The sequence below is a fragment of the Cervus elaphus genome, chromosome 14, assembly GCF_910594005.1.
Source record: "Cervus elaphus chromosome 14, mCerEla1.1, whole genome shotgun sequence".
In the NCBI taxonomy this organism is placed as follows: Eukaryota; Metazoa; Chordata; class Mammalia; order Artiodactyla; family Cervidae; genus Cervus; species Cervus elaphus.
In genome coordinates, this window is record NC_057828.1 from 58,456,665 (window position 1) to 58,471,048 (window position 14,384).

Below are 14,384 nucleotides of genomic sequence, written 5' to 3' on the forward strand. Positions count from 1 at the left end.
CTAAAGGATATCAACCCTGAATATTCATTGGGAGGACTGATGCTGAGGCTGGTGCTCCAATATTTTGGCCATGTGATGGGAAGAGCTGACTCACTGGAAAAGACCTTGATGCTGGGAAAGATTGAGGGCAAGAAGAGAAGGGGCGGCAGAGGATGAGATGATTCATGGCATCACTGACACGGTGGACATGAGTTTGGGCAGACTCTGGGAGATGATGAAGGACAGGGAAGCCTGGTGTGCTGCAGTCCACGGGGTCACAAAGAGCTGGACATGACTTAGCAACGGAACAACAGCAGCCTTAGCAAAAGGAGAGGTGAGCTGGAGGGTAAATGGCAAGTGGACACACCCAACATCAGTACATTTTGCCCACGTAAACTGCAAAACTTTGAGAGAAAACACAAATATTCAAAGTATATTAATGAGCAGTGGCCTCTTAGATACTATGTTCTTTATGAAAGTTTATCACCGTCGGATAGGGTGCTTAGTTTGCTCTGGAGCAGGACTGAAGTTGGAGGCTCAGCAGAGACACCTCTGACACAACACTTCGCCCTCCCCTGTGCAGAGCAGCATGGAAGCCCAGGTGAGCTCTGTCCTGCCCGAGGCTTATCCAAGGTTTAGGAGAGAAATACATGCCTGGAGCCCTGCTTAGCTGCTCCTCTTCATCTCCATTTTGACGAGGCAGCTAGAGCAGCCATTTGTGTTCAAATTGTAGTTTCTGTTTGAATCTACTCAAGCCACAGTTTACATGGATTACAGGTCTTTTCCTCCTGAAACTCCCTCGTGGCCCCTAAAGGCTGGGCGAGTTTGGGATTCTTAGGACCTGAGCTGGAGAAGGGTTCACCCACTTTGAAATTCTTAGCTTCACTTTGGAAACACACATGTGTGCCTGCTAAGTCACTTCAGTCATGTCCAACTCTTTGCAACCCCATGGACTATAGCCCACCAGGCTCATCTGTCCAAGGGATTCTCCAGGCAAGAATACTAGAGTGGGTTGCCATGCCTTCCTCCAGGGGATCTTCCCAACTCAGGGATCAAACCCACAACTCTTATGTGTCCTGCATTGGCAGGTGGCTTTTTTACCACTAGCACCACCAGGGATGCCCTCAGGGAAACATGGAAGAAGGTTTTTTCCCACTAGAATGCAAAGGCAAGGTTTAAGCTCAAGGTTTAGCTTCTTCAGAAAGGACATAAGAGCAGAAGGGAGCTTACATTCAGGGCACTTCTGGGTTGACTCCCTCCATCAAAAGTGCAAGCTGTGATTTTAAGAGCCTTCAACTTTCATCCTAAGGCCACCCATGGGTCTGGTTTGGTTGGGGAAAGATGAGTGGGAGAAGACAACTCAGTTGCTGTTTATCTGTCTGTAAGAATACATTTATCTCAGGACTTCCCTAGTGGTCCAGTGGCAGGGACTCCATGCTCCCAGTGCAGGGAGCTCAGGGTTTGATCCCTGCTCAGGGAACTAAGAGCTCACATGTCGCAACTAAAGATCCTGCATGCCGAAACTAAAAAGAAAGAAAGAAAAAAAAGATCCCAACTGCCACAATTAAGACCCTGCACAGCCACCTAAATAAATAATTTTTTTTTTTTTTAAAAGAAGAATACAATTATCTCAACACAGAGCCATCTGTTCCAGTTCACCTTGGGTTGGATTCCCACTCCACCCGCTCCCATTCTGTTTTTAACCTTTTCTAAAACTTACAGAGGAGTGTTAAATTGGATGGCAATCATATCCTTCCCAACGCTAAACCCACCTAAGAGTTATGGGGGGCCGAACATGTGAACCAAGAAGAAACATTTATACCTCTGACCACTTTATATTAGTCTCAGCAGAAAGTCAGGTATTAACATCAATATTGAATTAAATGGCCAAATAGTAGTTGCTCAATAAAACTTTGTTACCTGGAATTGGAAGCTATCAAAGTGTGGGAGTACAGAGAGTTTTCCCATAAATTATCGCACATAGATTATAATCCCATCCTTATAATTCAGTGCCTAGTCCCTAACTTGGGGCTTCCCTGGTAACTCAGCTGGTAATTAATCTGCCTGCAATGCAGGAGACCCTGGTTCAATTCCCGGGTCAGAAAGATCCCCTGGAGAAGGGATAGGCTGCCTATTCTAGTATTCTTGGGCTTTCCTGGTGGCTCAGACGGTAAAGAATCCACCTGCAATGTGGGAGACCTGGGTTCAATCCCTGGGTTGGGAAGATCCCATGGAAGAGGGCAGGGCAACTCACTCCAGTATTCTTCTGGCCTGGAGAATCCCCATGGAGAGAGGAGCCTGGTGGGCTCCAGTCCATAGGGTCACACAGTCAGACACAACTGAGTGACTAATCACAGCACAAATCCCTAACAAGTCCCTAAACATTTTCCTTGAAAATGCATAATCATGGACATGCATCTGCACACAGAATCCTAGACCTTTAGAGACGAAAGAGTCCTCATAGTTGCATACAATGCCAGGATCAGGTTACAGGAAAATGTGGGAGAATGTGGTTCTTCAAATCCTGACTGCGGTCAGGAGCCGTCATGAAGCTGGGAGCTCAGCTCCCCAAATATCACATTTATCTCAATTTGGCAAGAAGCTGAAAGCCTATCTGGGGCCATTTAAATTCTAATGTTATTAAGGGCTCATCTAATCAGCTTTTAAAATAAGCTGCTTTCAAATGCATGGGGAATGAAGGTGGGGCGGCTGCAGGCTGAGTAAGACAGTTCACACCAGCCTGGTGAAGGCACCTCTGTTCCAACTGACCTTCCTGTTTGGTAACTTCTGCAATTCCAATACCAAACCGTGCTGGTGAGCAGCAATTTGGAAGTACATGGGGGAGGGGGCTAATCTGGACAATCCATGCTCTCCTGTGAGGTCAGTCATATAAATGGGGGACTTCCCTGGTGGTCCAGTGATTTAAGAAATCTGCCTTCCAATGCAGGGGACTCAGATTCAATCCCTGTTCAGGGACTTAACATCCCACATGCCCACATGCCATGGGGCAACTAAGCCCCCGGGTACCACTGAGCCCACACACCACAACTAGGGAGAAGCCTGGGTGCTGCAATGAAAATCCTGCGTGCTGCAACAAGACCCAATGCAGCCAAATAAATGAATAAATAAATATTTTTAAAATCATATGCATGTGACAAGTCTTGGCAGAGACAGACTGGCCTCTGTGTCAGGAGATGGCTTTCAGATTTAATCAACAGAGCAGCCGGTGCTTCTGAGAACTACCTCTGGATACTGCTTCCCATAGACTTCTGAGAAGTCCCACCCTCAGGGTCCAGCAGGATCCAACTCCTCTGCCTGGAACCATGACACTTAGCTGGACCTCACACCCAGCTACGGCTTGACTCTCCCTGGACCCAGGAAAAACTGAGTTTAACCCTGCATGTTTATGGCTCTGAGTTTTTCCTGAACAAACCTTAGCAGTTTTGTGAACGAATAGAGAAGAGAAGGTGGGTGGGTATATTGTCACTGTTTTGTATAATAAAAAAAAGAGCCATCCCTCTTTGGAAAGTTCCCAGTTCGGTGTACCAAGTCTGAGTGCCAAGAAAAGTTATTAAAGGAGCGAAATATTCATCGTGCCTGTCAACTCTGTGAATCCTGAGAGCCTTCTCCCATGGACCATTTTTTAGAGGTTATTATTTCAACCTGAAAATTCTTTAGACATATATATGTGGTATGAAAAAGGAATTAGGAAAGCTTTTAAATTAAAAGAAATAAAACGACAGATTTTTCCTCTAGCTATATAAATAGTTATGGATAGAGATAAAGAGATGGATATTCTTTCATAATACTTTATTAGTGGTTTTGGAACTCCAGAAATGTTAGAGTCAGGCTGATGAATAATTTAGCACTGGTTCCTGCAGGCTCAGAGCATGCATGGCTGGGTTGGGGAGCAAGTCTAGCCTCTTGGAGGGGCTGAGCGCAGTCACACACTTATGACCAACTATGTTTTGAAATGCATTTCTGAAATATTTTATAAGATGTCAAAACCTTGGTGCCCAGTTTCTCCAGCTTTTTCTGAGGTAGCATACAGCCCCGGGGAGCTGGTGCTCTTGACCACCTCATGGCAGGAAGTCTGTCTCTCAGGCTGTTATTGCAGTGACAAGAAGTCTCCAATCCTGGGAATATGCAGTCCCAACTGAAAGCCTCAGACTGGCCATTGCAATGATGGATGGTTAAAGGTTTACAGAAAACGGTACCTTAAGTGATGGTGTCCTCGGCGTTTTCTGTTTTCCACACAGTCTTTAATCCTAATGCCCAAAGAGACCTGCTCTGTGCAGTAATGATGATACGGCCACCTGAAACAGAAACAGGGGAGAGAAGAAATACATTTATGGTTTTAAAATAAGGAACTTGTGTTTCCCTTTCCATCTCAATTGCCACATCTCCATTTCAAAAAACTTGGAGGTATAATGTGGGTTTCTAAAGAAAACTGTTATTTATTGTTATTTTTTTCCTCTTCAGAGAGTTCTCTTTACTTCATTAGTTTTCTTTCATTCATTCTCATAGCTTTGGAAGGAAGTAGCAAATATTTAAGGTCAAAATTCTACAGGAGGGTTATATATCCAGCTATGTGTTTTATGTAGCAAATCCCTTCCGAGATGTTTAAAGGTGGCTGTGGTTACAGGCTTAGATGATCTGATTATGACAAATGCTTGACACTTCCTCTAGAAAATCTCTCACCCCCCCTAAATCATCCCCCCTAAACCTGAGCCCCTCCCATGTTCTTCATGTCCGGGACACTCAGCGCCTTGCTAGGCACAGAAGTCACCTCTCATCATAAGTTTCTTCATTTGTGTTGTTCTCACTCTGAACTCTCAAATCCTCAAGGGCAAATTCTCTGTCCCTATCACAAAGCTAGCACAGAAACTTTCAAAAAGTAAGTGCTCTTTAAGGAAATGAATGCATAACAGCCATTTTCTCTGGTTCGAACCACAACCAATACAGCAGCAACACCTCTTGCAAGTGGGAAGCTTCTGTGTCAGCAACTTCTCAATTTCTTTCACCAGGATTGGGGGAATTCCCTAGTGGTCCAGTGGTTAAGACAGTGCTCTCACTGCCAGGGGCCTGGGTTCAATTCTTGGTTGGGGAATTAAAGTACCACAAGTTGTGCTGCACAGTCAAAAATTAAAAAAATAAACAGATTCCCTCTGCAAAATATAGACCAGTCACTCCCTGCCCGCTGCACAGTCCCCATGCATCATCCCACAGTCCATCAGTTCAGTTCAGTTGCTCAGTCACGTCCGACTCTTTGTGACCCTATAGACTGCAGCATGCCAGGCTTCCCTGTCCATCACAAACTTCTGGAGTTTACTCAAATTCATGTCCATTGAGTCAGTGATGCCATCCAGCCATCTCATCATCTGTCTTCCCCTTCTCCTCCTGCCCTCAATCTTTCCCAGTATCAGAGTCTTTTCCAGTGAGTCAGTTCTTCGCATCAGGTGACCAAGGTATTGGAGTCTCAGCTTCAGCATCAGTCCTTCCAATGAATATTCAGGACTGATTTCCTTTAGGATGGACTGGTTGGATCTCCTTGCAGTCCAAGGGACACTCAAGAGTCTCCTCCAACACCACAGTTCAAAAGCATCAATTCTTTGGCACTCAGCTTTCTTTATAGTCCAACTCTCACATCCTTACATGACTACTGGAAAAACCATAGCTTCGACTAGGTGGACTTTTGTTGGCAAAGTAATGTCTCTGCTTTTTAATATGCTGTCTAGGTTGGTCATAGCTTTTCTTCCAAGGAGTAAGGGTCTTTTAATTTAATGGCTGCAATCACCATCTGCAGTGATTTTGTAGCCCAAAAATTAAAGTCTGTCACTGTTTCCATTGTTTCCCCATCTATTTGCCATGAAGTGATGGGACTGGATACCATGATCTTATTTTTCTGAATGTTGAATTTAAAGCCAATTTTTTTCACTCTCCTCTTTCACTGTAATCAAGAGGCTCTTTAGTTCTTCTTTGCTTTCTGCCATAAGGGTGGTGTCGTCTGCATATCTGAGGTTACCGATGTTTCTCCTGGCAATCTTGATTCCAGCTTGGGCTTCATCCAGCCCAGAGTTTCTCATGATGTACTCTGCATATAAGTTAAATAATCAGGGTAACAATATACAGGCTTGACATACTCCTTTCCCAATTTGGAACCAGTCTATTGTTCCATGTATAGTTCTAACTGTTGCTTCCTGATCTGCATACAGATTTCTCAAGAGGCAGGTCAGGTGGTCTGATATTACCATCTCTTTAAGAATTTTTTGCAGTTTGTTGTGATCCACACAGTCAAAGGCTTTGACATAGTCAATAAAGCAGAAGTAGATGTTTTTCTGGAACTCTCTTGCTTTTTCGATAATCCAGCGGATGGTGGCAATTTGATCTCTGGTTCCTCTGCCTTTTCTAAATCCAAAATGAATATCTGGAAGTTCACGGTTCATGTACTGTTGAAGCCCAGCTTGCAGAATTTTGAGCATTACTTTGCTAGTGTGTGACATGAGTGTAATTGTGTGGTAGTTTGAGGATTCTTTGGTATTGCCTTTCTTTGGGATTGGAATGAAAACTAACTTTTTCCAGTCCTGTGGCCACTGCTGAGTTTTCCAAATTTGCTGGTATATTGAGTGCAGCACTTTCACAGCATCATCTTTCAGGATTTGAAATAGCTCAGCTGGAATTCCATCACCTCCACTAGCTTTGTTCACAGTGATGCTTTCTAAGGCCCACTTGACTTCACATTCCAGGTGAGTGGTCACACCATAGTGATCATCCAGATCATGAAGATCCCTTTTGTATAGTTCCTCTGTGTATTCTTGCCACCTCCTCCTAATAACTTCTGCTTCTGTTAGGTTCATACCATCTCTGCCCTTTATTGAGCCCATCCTTGCATGACATGTTCCCTTGATATCTCTAATTTTCTTGAAGAGATCTCTAGTCTTTCCCATTCTGTTGTTTTCCTCTATTTCTTTGCACTGATCAGTGAGGAAGACTTTCTTATCTCTCCCAGCTATTCTTTGGAACTCTGCATTCAAATGGGTATATCTTTCCTTTTCTCCTTTGCTTTTCTCTTCTCTTCTTCTCACAGCTATTTGTAAGGCCTCCTTAGACAGCCATTTTGTGTTTTTCCGTTTCTTTTTCTTGGGGATGGTCTTGATCCTTGCCTCCTGTACAATGTTACAAACCTCTGTCTGTAGTTCTTCAGGCACTCTGTCTATCAGATCTAATCCCTTGAGTCTATTTCTCACTTCCACTGTATAATCATAAGGGGTTAGATTTAGGTCATACCTGAATGATCTAGTGGTTTTCCCAACTTTCTTCAATTTCATTCTGAATTTGGCAATAAGGAGTTCATGATCTGAGTCACAGTCAGCTCCTAGTCTTATTTTTGTTGACTGTATACAGCTTCTCCATCCTTGGCTGCAAAGAATATAATCAATCTGATTTCAGTATTGACAATCTAGTGACGTCCATGTGTGGAGTCTTCTCTTGTGTTGTTGGAAGCAGGTGTTTGCTATGACCAGTGCGTTCTCTTGGCAAAACTCTATTAGCCTTAGTCCTGCCTCATTCTGTATTCCAAGGCCAAACTTGCCTGTTACTCCAGGTATTTCTTGACTTCCTACTTTTGCATTCCAGTCCCCCATAATGAAAAGGACATCTTTTTTGGGTGTTAGTTCTAGAAGGTCTTGTAGACACAGTCCATAGCCAGATGATTGTGCCTTCAAGGACATGCTTCCCACAAAACCCTTCTGAGCCTTCTCCAAAATGGACACTGAGCTTCCAGGATTTCATTTACAGGCACCTAAAGAGACTACTTAAAAATCAAGTAGCACCGGGGGAGGAAGGAGCAGATCTTTGACTAAGGTGTAGGCTTGCTCATCCAAATTGCTCCTGAATGAATGAACCTTCTCTGGATGACCCCATGGAACTTCAGAATTGGAGGAAAGATCATTTAGCTCTGGAAGGCCAGAAAGTTTTCATCTCTGGAGAATCCTCCAGAATATCAGCAGGGCAGAGTTTGCCTGGATAGTGGAGCTGGGATGAATTCTGAGCTGTATCACTGGGAAAAATAGTGGTCATCAAGAGATCACCAGTGCCCAGGGTGGGAAACTGTTGGAGGTGACATGAATACCAGGTACTTTTCTTCCTCTGATTCAAATTAGCTGCTCACCAAATGGAAACATTGCAGATCCTTAGGACAGGGTAATTTGGATAGTGGCTGTCCCAAATCCTAAAGGAGATCAGTCCTGGGTGTTCACTGGAAGGGCTGATGCTGAAGCTGAAACTCCAATACTTTGGCCACCTGATGCGAAGAGCTGACTTATTGGAAAAGACCCTGATGCTGGGAAAGATTGAAGGCAGGAGGAGAAGGGGATGACAGAGGATGAGATGGTTGGATGGCATCACCGATTCAATGGACATGAGTTTGGGTAAACTCCAGGAGTTGGTGATGGACAGGGAGGCCTGGCATGCTGTGGTTCACGGGATCGCAAAGAGTCGGATACGACTGAGCGACTGAACTGTCCCAAATTTGCAGGCTATTTTATTGGCAGATAGCTCTGATGTTAGGAAAATCTCTGCTTCCATGGAATTAAACTCCCTCTTCTTTTTACTTCTACCCTTTGACTCTTTATTTCTCATCTTATCTGTGAGGTGGTGATGTCACTCTTAGAAGGAATACAATCTCTTTTGAACCAACTAAGTCAAAAGTCATGATAAGTGTTGGCGAAATCCTCTTCAGTCTAGTTCATTCACTTTGATACCCTCAATTCAGCTTCTATTTTATCAATATTATTATTTCTCGACTAGATATGGGCAGAGTCATTCATTCATACAAACTCACATATATTTGTTTATTGTATTTTAAATGCCTTTATTTGATAATCTTGAAAATATGAAAGTGATAATTGCTCATTGTAATAAGTGAGTCCATATGAAGATGTATACAGAGGAAGTTAATAATTTACCCCTAGCCTCAGCCTCTTGATGTAACACATTATTTATTTTTTTTTTAAGTTTTTTCTTTTTTAAAAAATTTATTTATTTTTTAATTGAAGGATAATTGCTTTACAGAATTGTGTTGTTTTCTGTCAAATGTCAACATGAATCAGCCATAGGTATACATATATCCCCTCCCTTTTGAAACTCCCTCCCATCTCCCTCCCCATCCCACGCCTCTAGGTTGACACAGAGCCCATGTTTGAGTTTCCTGAGCCATACAGCAAATTCCCATCTTCTATTAAATTACATTTGATTTACCATGTTTCAGGTGTATAGCAAAGTGATTCAATTATACATATATGTGTGTGTATATATATAGATATATATCTTTCAGATTATTTTTCATTATAGGTTATTACATGATATTAAATATAGTTCCCTGTGCTATAAAGTAGGTCCTTGTTTCTTATCTACTTTATACATAGTAGTATGTATCTATTAATCCCAAATTCCCAGTCTATCCCTCCCCCATTTTTCCCCTTTGATAACCATAGTTTGTTTTCTATGTCTGTGAGTCAGTTTCTGTTATGTAAATAAGTGCATTTGTATCATAGTTTTAGATTCCATGTACAAGTGATACCATCTGATATTTGTCTTTGTCTGACTTCACTTAGTATGATCATCTCTAAGTCCCCCCATGTTGCTACAAATGGCATCACTTCTTGGTGTAACATCTTAATAGACTAGCAGGTATCCTTCCATACTGTTGTCAGTCCCGTTTCCAGGAAACAGGGTGAGACAGGATAAACACTGCAGGTTTATCGGGGCAACTCTTTCGGGGAGTACAGGAAGTTGAATTGGCCAGAAGGACCTCTGGAGCTGTCCTGCATTGAGAAGGGACAGGCCTTTGGGCCCCACTGGTCTTTGGGGGTGGACTGCCCCCAGGGAAAGGGCAGGCACAGCCGTAGGCAAAGCAGCTCCTTTGGCGGAGGTCAACAACGGAGAGGAACTCGGCTGTGAGCCGTCAGCAGCCAAGGCTCCCGTCAGCTGCGGGGCTGAGTGTCTCAGCTGGGTGATGCCTCGCAGCGCCCACAGTATACGTCCTCCTTGTGCTTATTTAAACCCAATTATGCATATTCATACAGACAGATGGGATGCTTTTGTTTATAGTTTTTACTGAAATACTCTGCAACTTGTTTTGACTTAAGCAGATCATCATTTCCCCCCAAATTTCTTTATGCACACATGTATGTACTTTTACAAAAAGATCTTAGTCTACATCTAGGCTTTTTTAGTGCAGTCCCCTTATTTTTTTCCTCAGTTCTTTACCTCTCTCTACCTCTTTTTCTTCCCCCACTGTCCGTACTACCTCACCCCCATAGGCTGACAGCATGGAATGTAGACTTTCATGCTTTCCTTCATGTGTGTAACCACATGTATACATATGTGAATAGGGACAGACATCCTGATATGGTGTTTTGGTCATTGGCAGCAACTATTTATTAAGAGCCTTCTGGGGATTTCCCTGGTGGTCCAGTGGTTAGGAATCTGCCTGCCAGCGCAGGGGACATGGGTTTGATCCCTAGTCTGGGAAGATCCCACATGCCTCAGGGTTAGTAAGTTCATGTGCCATGACTACTGAAGCCCACGCACCTACAGCCCATGCTCCAAAACAAGAGAAGCCACTGCAATGAGAAGCCTTTGCACTGCAATGAAGAGCAGCAACTAAGACCCAGCACAGCCAAAAATAAATTAAAAACAAAAACAAAAAAAAGGAGCCTTCTGAATGCCTGGGCCTGCACCAGGCACTGGATATACAAGGGGACAGAGCCTCTGCCCTCAAAGAGGTCCTGCCCATCGGGGACAGAAACCCAGAACTGTCAGTTCCAACAGAGGGGAGTTCACTTATGGAGACACAGAGTTATTTGGAGAATTAGAACTAGAAGGTGGGGCTCCCATGTTCTTGTCCCATGTTCTTTTCCTTTTAAAAAATGGCACTTAAAAAAAAAAAGGGTTTTAAACTGGGGGCTGAGCAATGGCCACATTGAATTCCAGCCAGGGTGTGCTGATCTTCCTTATCGAAACCTGCTCTGTTGGAGAAGTTCTAGTGAGCCTAACATATTGGCCCCTTTGATAGAATTATATATGACTTCACGAATAGATCCATTTAATTTGATTGACAAGTGGTACAGCCCTGAAGAGATCACACAAAGATCTTATCTTAGGGTAGATTTTCATATAACTGGTGATAAGAAAAAGGATTCTTATAACAGAAATATGTGCTGGCGTGTCGCCACGTGGACCATCATTCCTGTGCTCACAGGTTGCAGAGACAAAGCTGTGAGCAGAGACAAATATCCAGCACAGGGTTCATGGTCCCAGTTCCATTTAGTCTACACACTTCCAGGAAGGCCTGAGGGCAGAGGCGGTGGAACCACTGGAGACGCATGGAAGACTAAAGAGCACGATGACCTGGCCCCATGCTGGGAGCACTGCACTGGGAGCACAGTGGCCATGGGGACAGCCACTTCAGCAAATTGATGTGTTCTTCCTGCCCATTCTCTCTGCCCATCATTTACCTGCACTTACCCTCTTAGCACCCAGCATTCTCCCACAGCCATTCTCTGAAGTCAACTTGTAACAGCTCATCTTTGAAAAAACAACAACAACCATTTTTCCTACAAAATATGTCCAAGAGATATGCATTATATAGATTTTTCCTCCTCAAATTCTGACCCCTCTGACACTTGATATGAGTCCAAGAATCCAAGAGGCTAGGCTTTGACTTTATCTCGTGGGCTCCAGCCCCTGATGGTACAGTCAGGACCCATGGGCCAGACATTCCAGAGACTGCAGCTAGTAGACTCTGTTGACCCCAATCACAGACTTTTCCCAAAGCCCTGTGTTTTTCCCCTTTTGGGAGAGATGAATCACGAGCAGAAGGAAGATACCATCAGGCCAGGCGAGACAGAGTTCCAAAACCTGTAGAGGTTTCAGACATCACAGCAAAAGTCCATTTTGTTTTATTTATTTATTTGTTTGACTGTGCCAGGTCTTAGTTGAAGCATGTGGGATCTAGTTCCCTGACCAGGGATTGAACCAGGACCCCCTGCACTGGGAGCACCGAGTCTTAACCACTGGACCACCAGGGAAGCCCCCAAAAGTCCATTTTGATATTCAGCATAAACTCTCTTACTTGAATGGTTTTGGTTGGTTTACTGCAGATGGCTAGAGATGTTCCAGGAATAGCCACGAGATTGCAAGGATGCTGATCAGCTCTAGACAGACTATCCAACATGCTAAAGTATTGTTAGTTCATGTCTTTTCTCAATTCTCACAGCAGTCAGTTGCTGAAAATGGATCAGATTATGATCCAACAAACTGTTCTTAGTCATTTTAATGAGAAAATGGGAAATTTGGGCAACTAATGGTGATCTATGTGGGTGCTAAGTTGCTTCAGTTGAGTCCAACTCTTTGCAACTTCACTGACCATAGACTGCCAGGCTCCTCTGTCCATGGGATTCTCCAGGCAGGAATACTGGAGTGGGTTGCCATGCCCTCCTGCAGGGGATCCTCCAAACCCAAGGACTGAACCCACATCTCTAGTATTGAAGGTAGACCCTTTACTGCTGAGCCACCAAGAAGCCCACTGGCAATCTGAACTATATTTAACTCTTAAACTCACTTATTTGGGGCTCTTATATTCAGGCATACAAATGTGAATCTTTCTTAGAAGGATTTTCTGGCCCACTGTTAATGGCAAATTCAGTGAGCTGTGAAAAGTTCATGCATGCTCAATTCATAGGCTATTACTGCATAACAAATTACCCCCAAATTCAGTGGCTAAAAAACAATAAACATTTACCATCTTTTGGTTTCTGTGGATCAGGAACTCAGAAGCGATTTATCTGGCTGGTTCTGGCCCAGAATCTTTCATAAAGCTCCCTTTAGGATGTTGACCAGGGCAATAGTCATCTGAAGACTTGCTAGGGCTGGAGAACTGGATTCTAAGATGATTCATGTATGTGATCTGGTTGTTGCAGAAGGCCTCCCCACTTAAACCTCTGCTGGGTTGCTTGAGTATCCTCACAACATGGTGGCTGGCTTCCCCCAGATCAAGCTACCCAAGAGAAAGCCAAGTGGGAGGAGCAGGGTCTTTGATGACCTGCCTTATTAGCATTTCTGCAACACTCTACTGGTTACATGGATCAGCCCTATTTGATGTGGGAAGAGACAACATATGGGTTATGAATGCTAGAAAGCAAGGATTAATTGAGGGCTATCCTGAAGATTAGCAACCACAAATGCCTTTTGCCTTCATTATGGTAAAGACCTGGAAGCAAACAATTCTGTTTCTTGGGACTTCCCTGGTGGTACAGTGGTTAGGAATCTGCCTGCTGATGCAGAAGTCATGGGTTTGGTCCCTGGTCTGGGAAGACGGCACATGCCTTGGGGCAACTAAACCCATTTGCCACAACTACTGGGTCCACCTGCCACAACTCTACTGAAGCCCTTGAAACCGTGTTCTGCAGCAAGAGAAGCCATGTCAGTGAGAAGTCAGCTCACTGCAACAAAGAGTAGGCCCTGCTCTCTGCGACTAGAGAAAGTCTGCTCACAGCAACAAAGACCCAGCACAGCCAAAAATAAATACATCAAAATTTTTTAAAAGCATTACAATTTTTTTTGTGTGTGTCTTGTATCTCCACAGAACAACAAATGAAAGGGCATGAAATTCAGCTTAAATTCTAGCTCTCACCTGCTCCACACTTTTGGAAAAGATATGTATATAATCCCTCTAAGCACACTTTTTCTGATCTGTAAAATGGGAATAATGATATTCCCCCGCTGTGAGGATTAACATAGATAATATGTGTCAAGGGCTGAGCGTGGTGTATGAAAAAAGGTCGGAATTCAAAACATGTTCATTCACATTCTCCCTTTCCCCCTTATCCTCTCTCCCAGGGCTCTCCTGTACCACCTAAAAAATGTGATTAAATGACTCCATCTCAGAGTCAGCCCTCTCACCCCCAACCCCCTTGCATCAATGGTTTCCAAACCAAAGGAGAGGCTGGAGGTTTCTTCTTCCCCGAGGAAGATTTGCTGAGGTTTCATAAAGTCAGGATGTATGAGAGACACTGCAGTTCTTTCATATCTTAATTAGCAATTAATTAAGTGGAGATGCGGGTGTCTGGAATATCTGACAGACAGGCTCCATAATTATCTTTTATCATTATTACTAATGGAAAATATGGTCAGGGTGGTTCAAGTTTCCCCAGAATTTCAGGTTTAATTGAATGACCCAGTGGAGAATCGAAATGAACAAGCTGCCCTTTCCACATTGTTTTATTAAAAACATTTTGAAATTTGGCAGTGCCTTGCACTCAGGAGCTTTCCTGGCCTGTTATCTTGGGCTGTGATCTTTAACTAGGCTTAGAGGAAGGAGGGTGTGTGCCCTCAAGGTTGCA

The 14,384-nt window shown here is 43.7% G+C and overlaps 1 protein-coding gene across 1 annotated transcript in view; it reads right to left on the reverse strand.

The window, feature by feature from the left end:
• TNR (tenascin R) overlaps positions 1-14,384 on the reverse strand; it is a 463,187-nt gene that overhangs the window by 210,139 nt on the left and 238,664 nt on the right. The window contains exon 2 of the mRNA XM_043924334.1: positions 4,197-4,295. The gene's annotated coding sequence lies outside the window, so the exon portion shown is untranslated. The remainder of the gene's footprint in view (positions 1-4,196; positions 4,296-14,384) is intronic.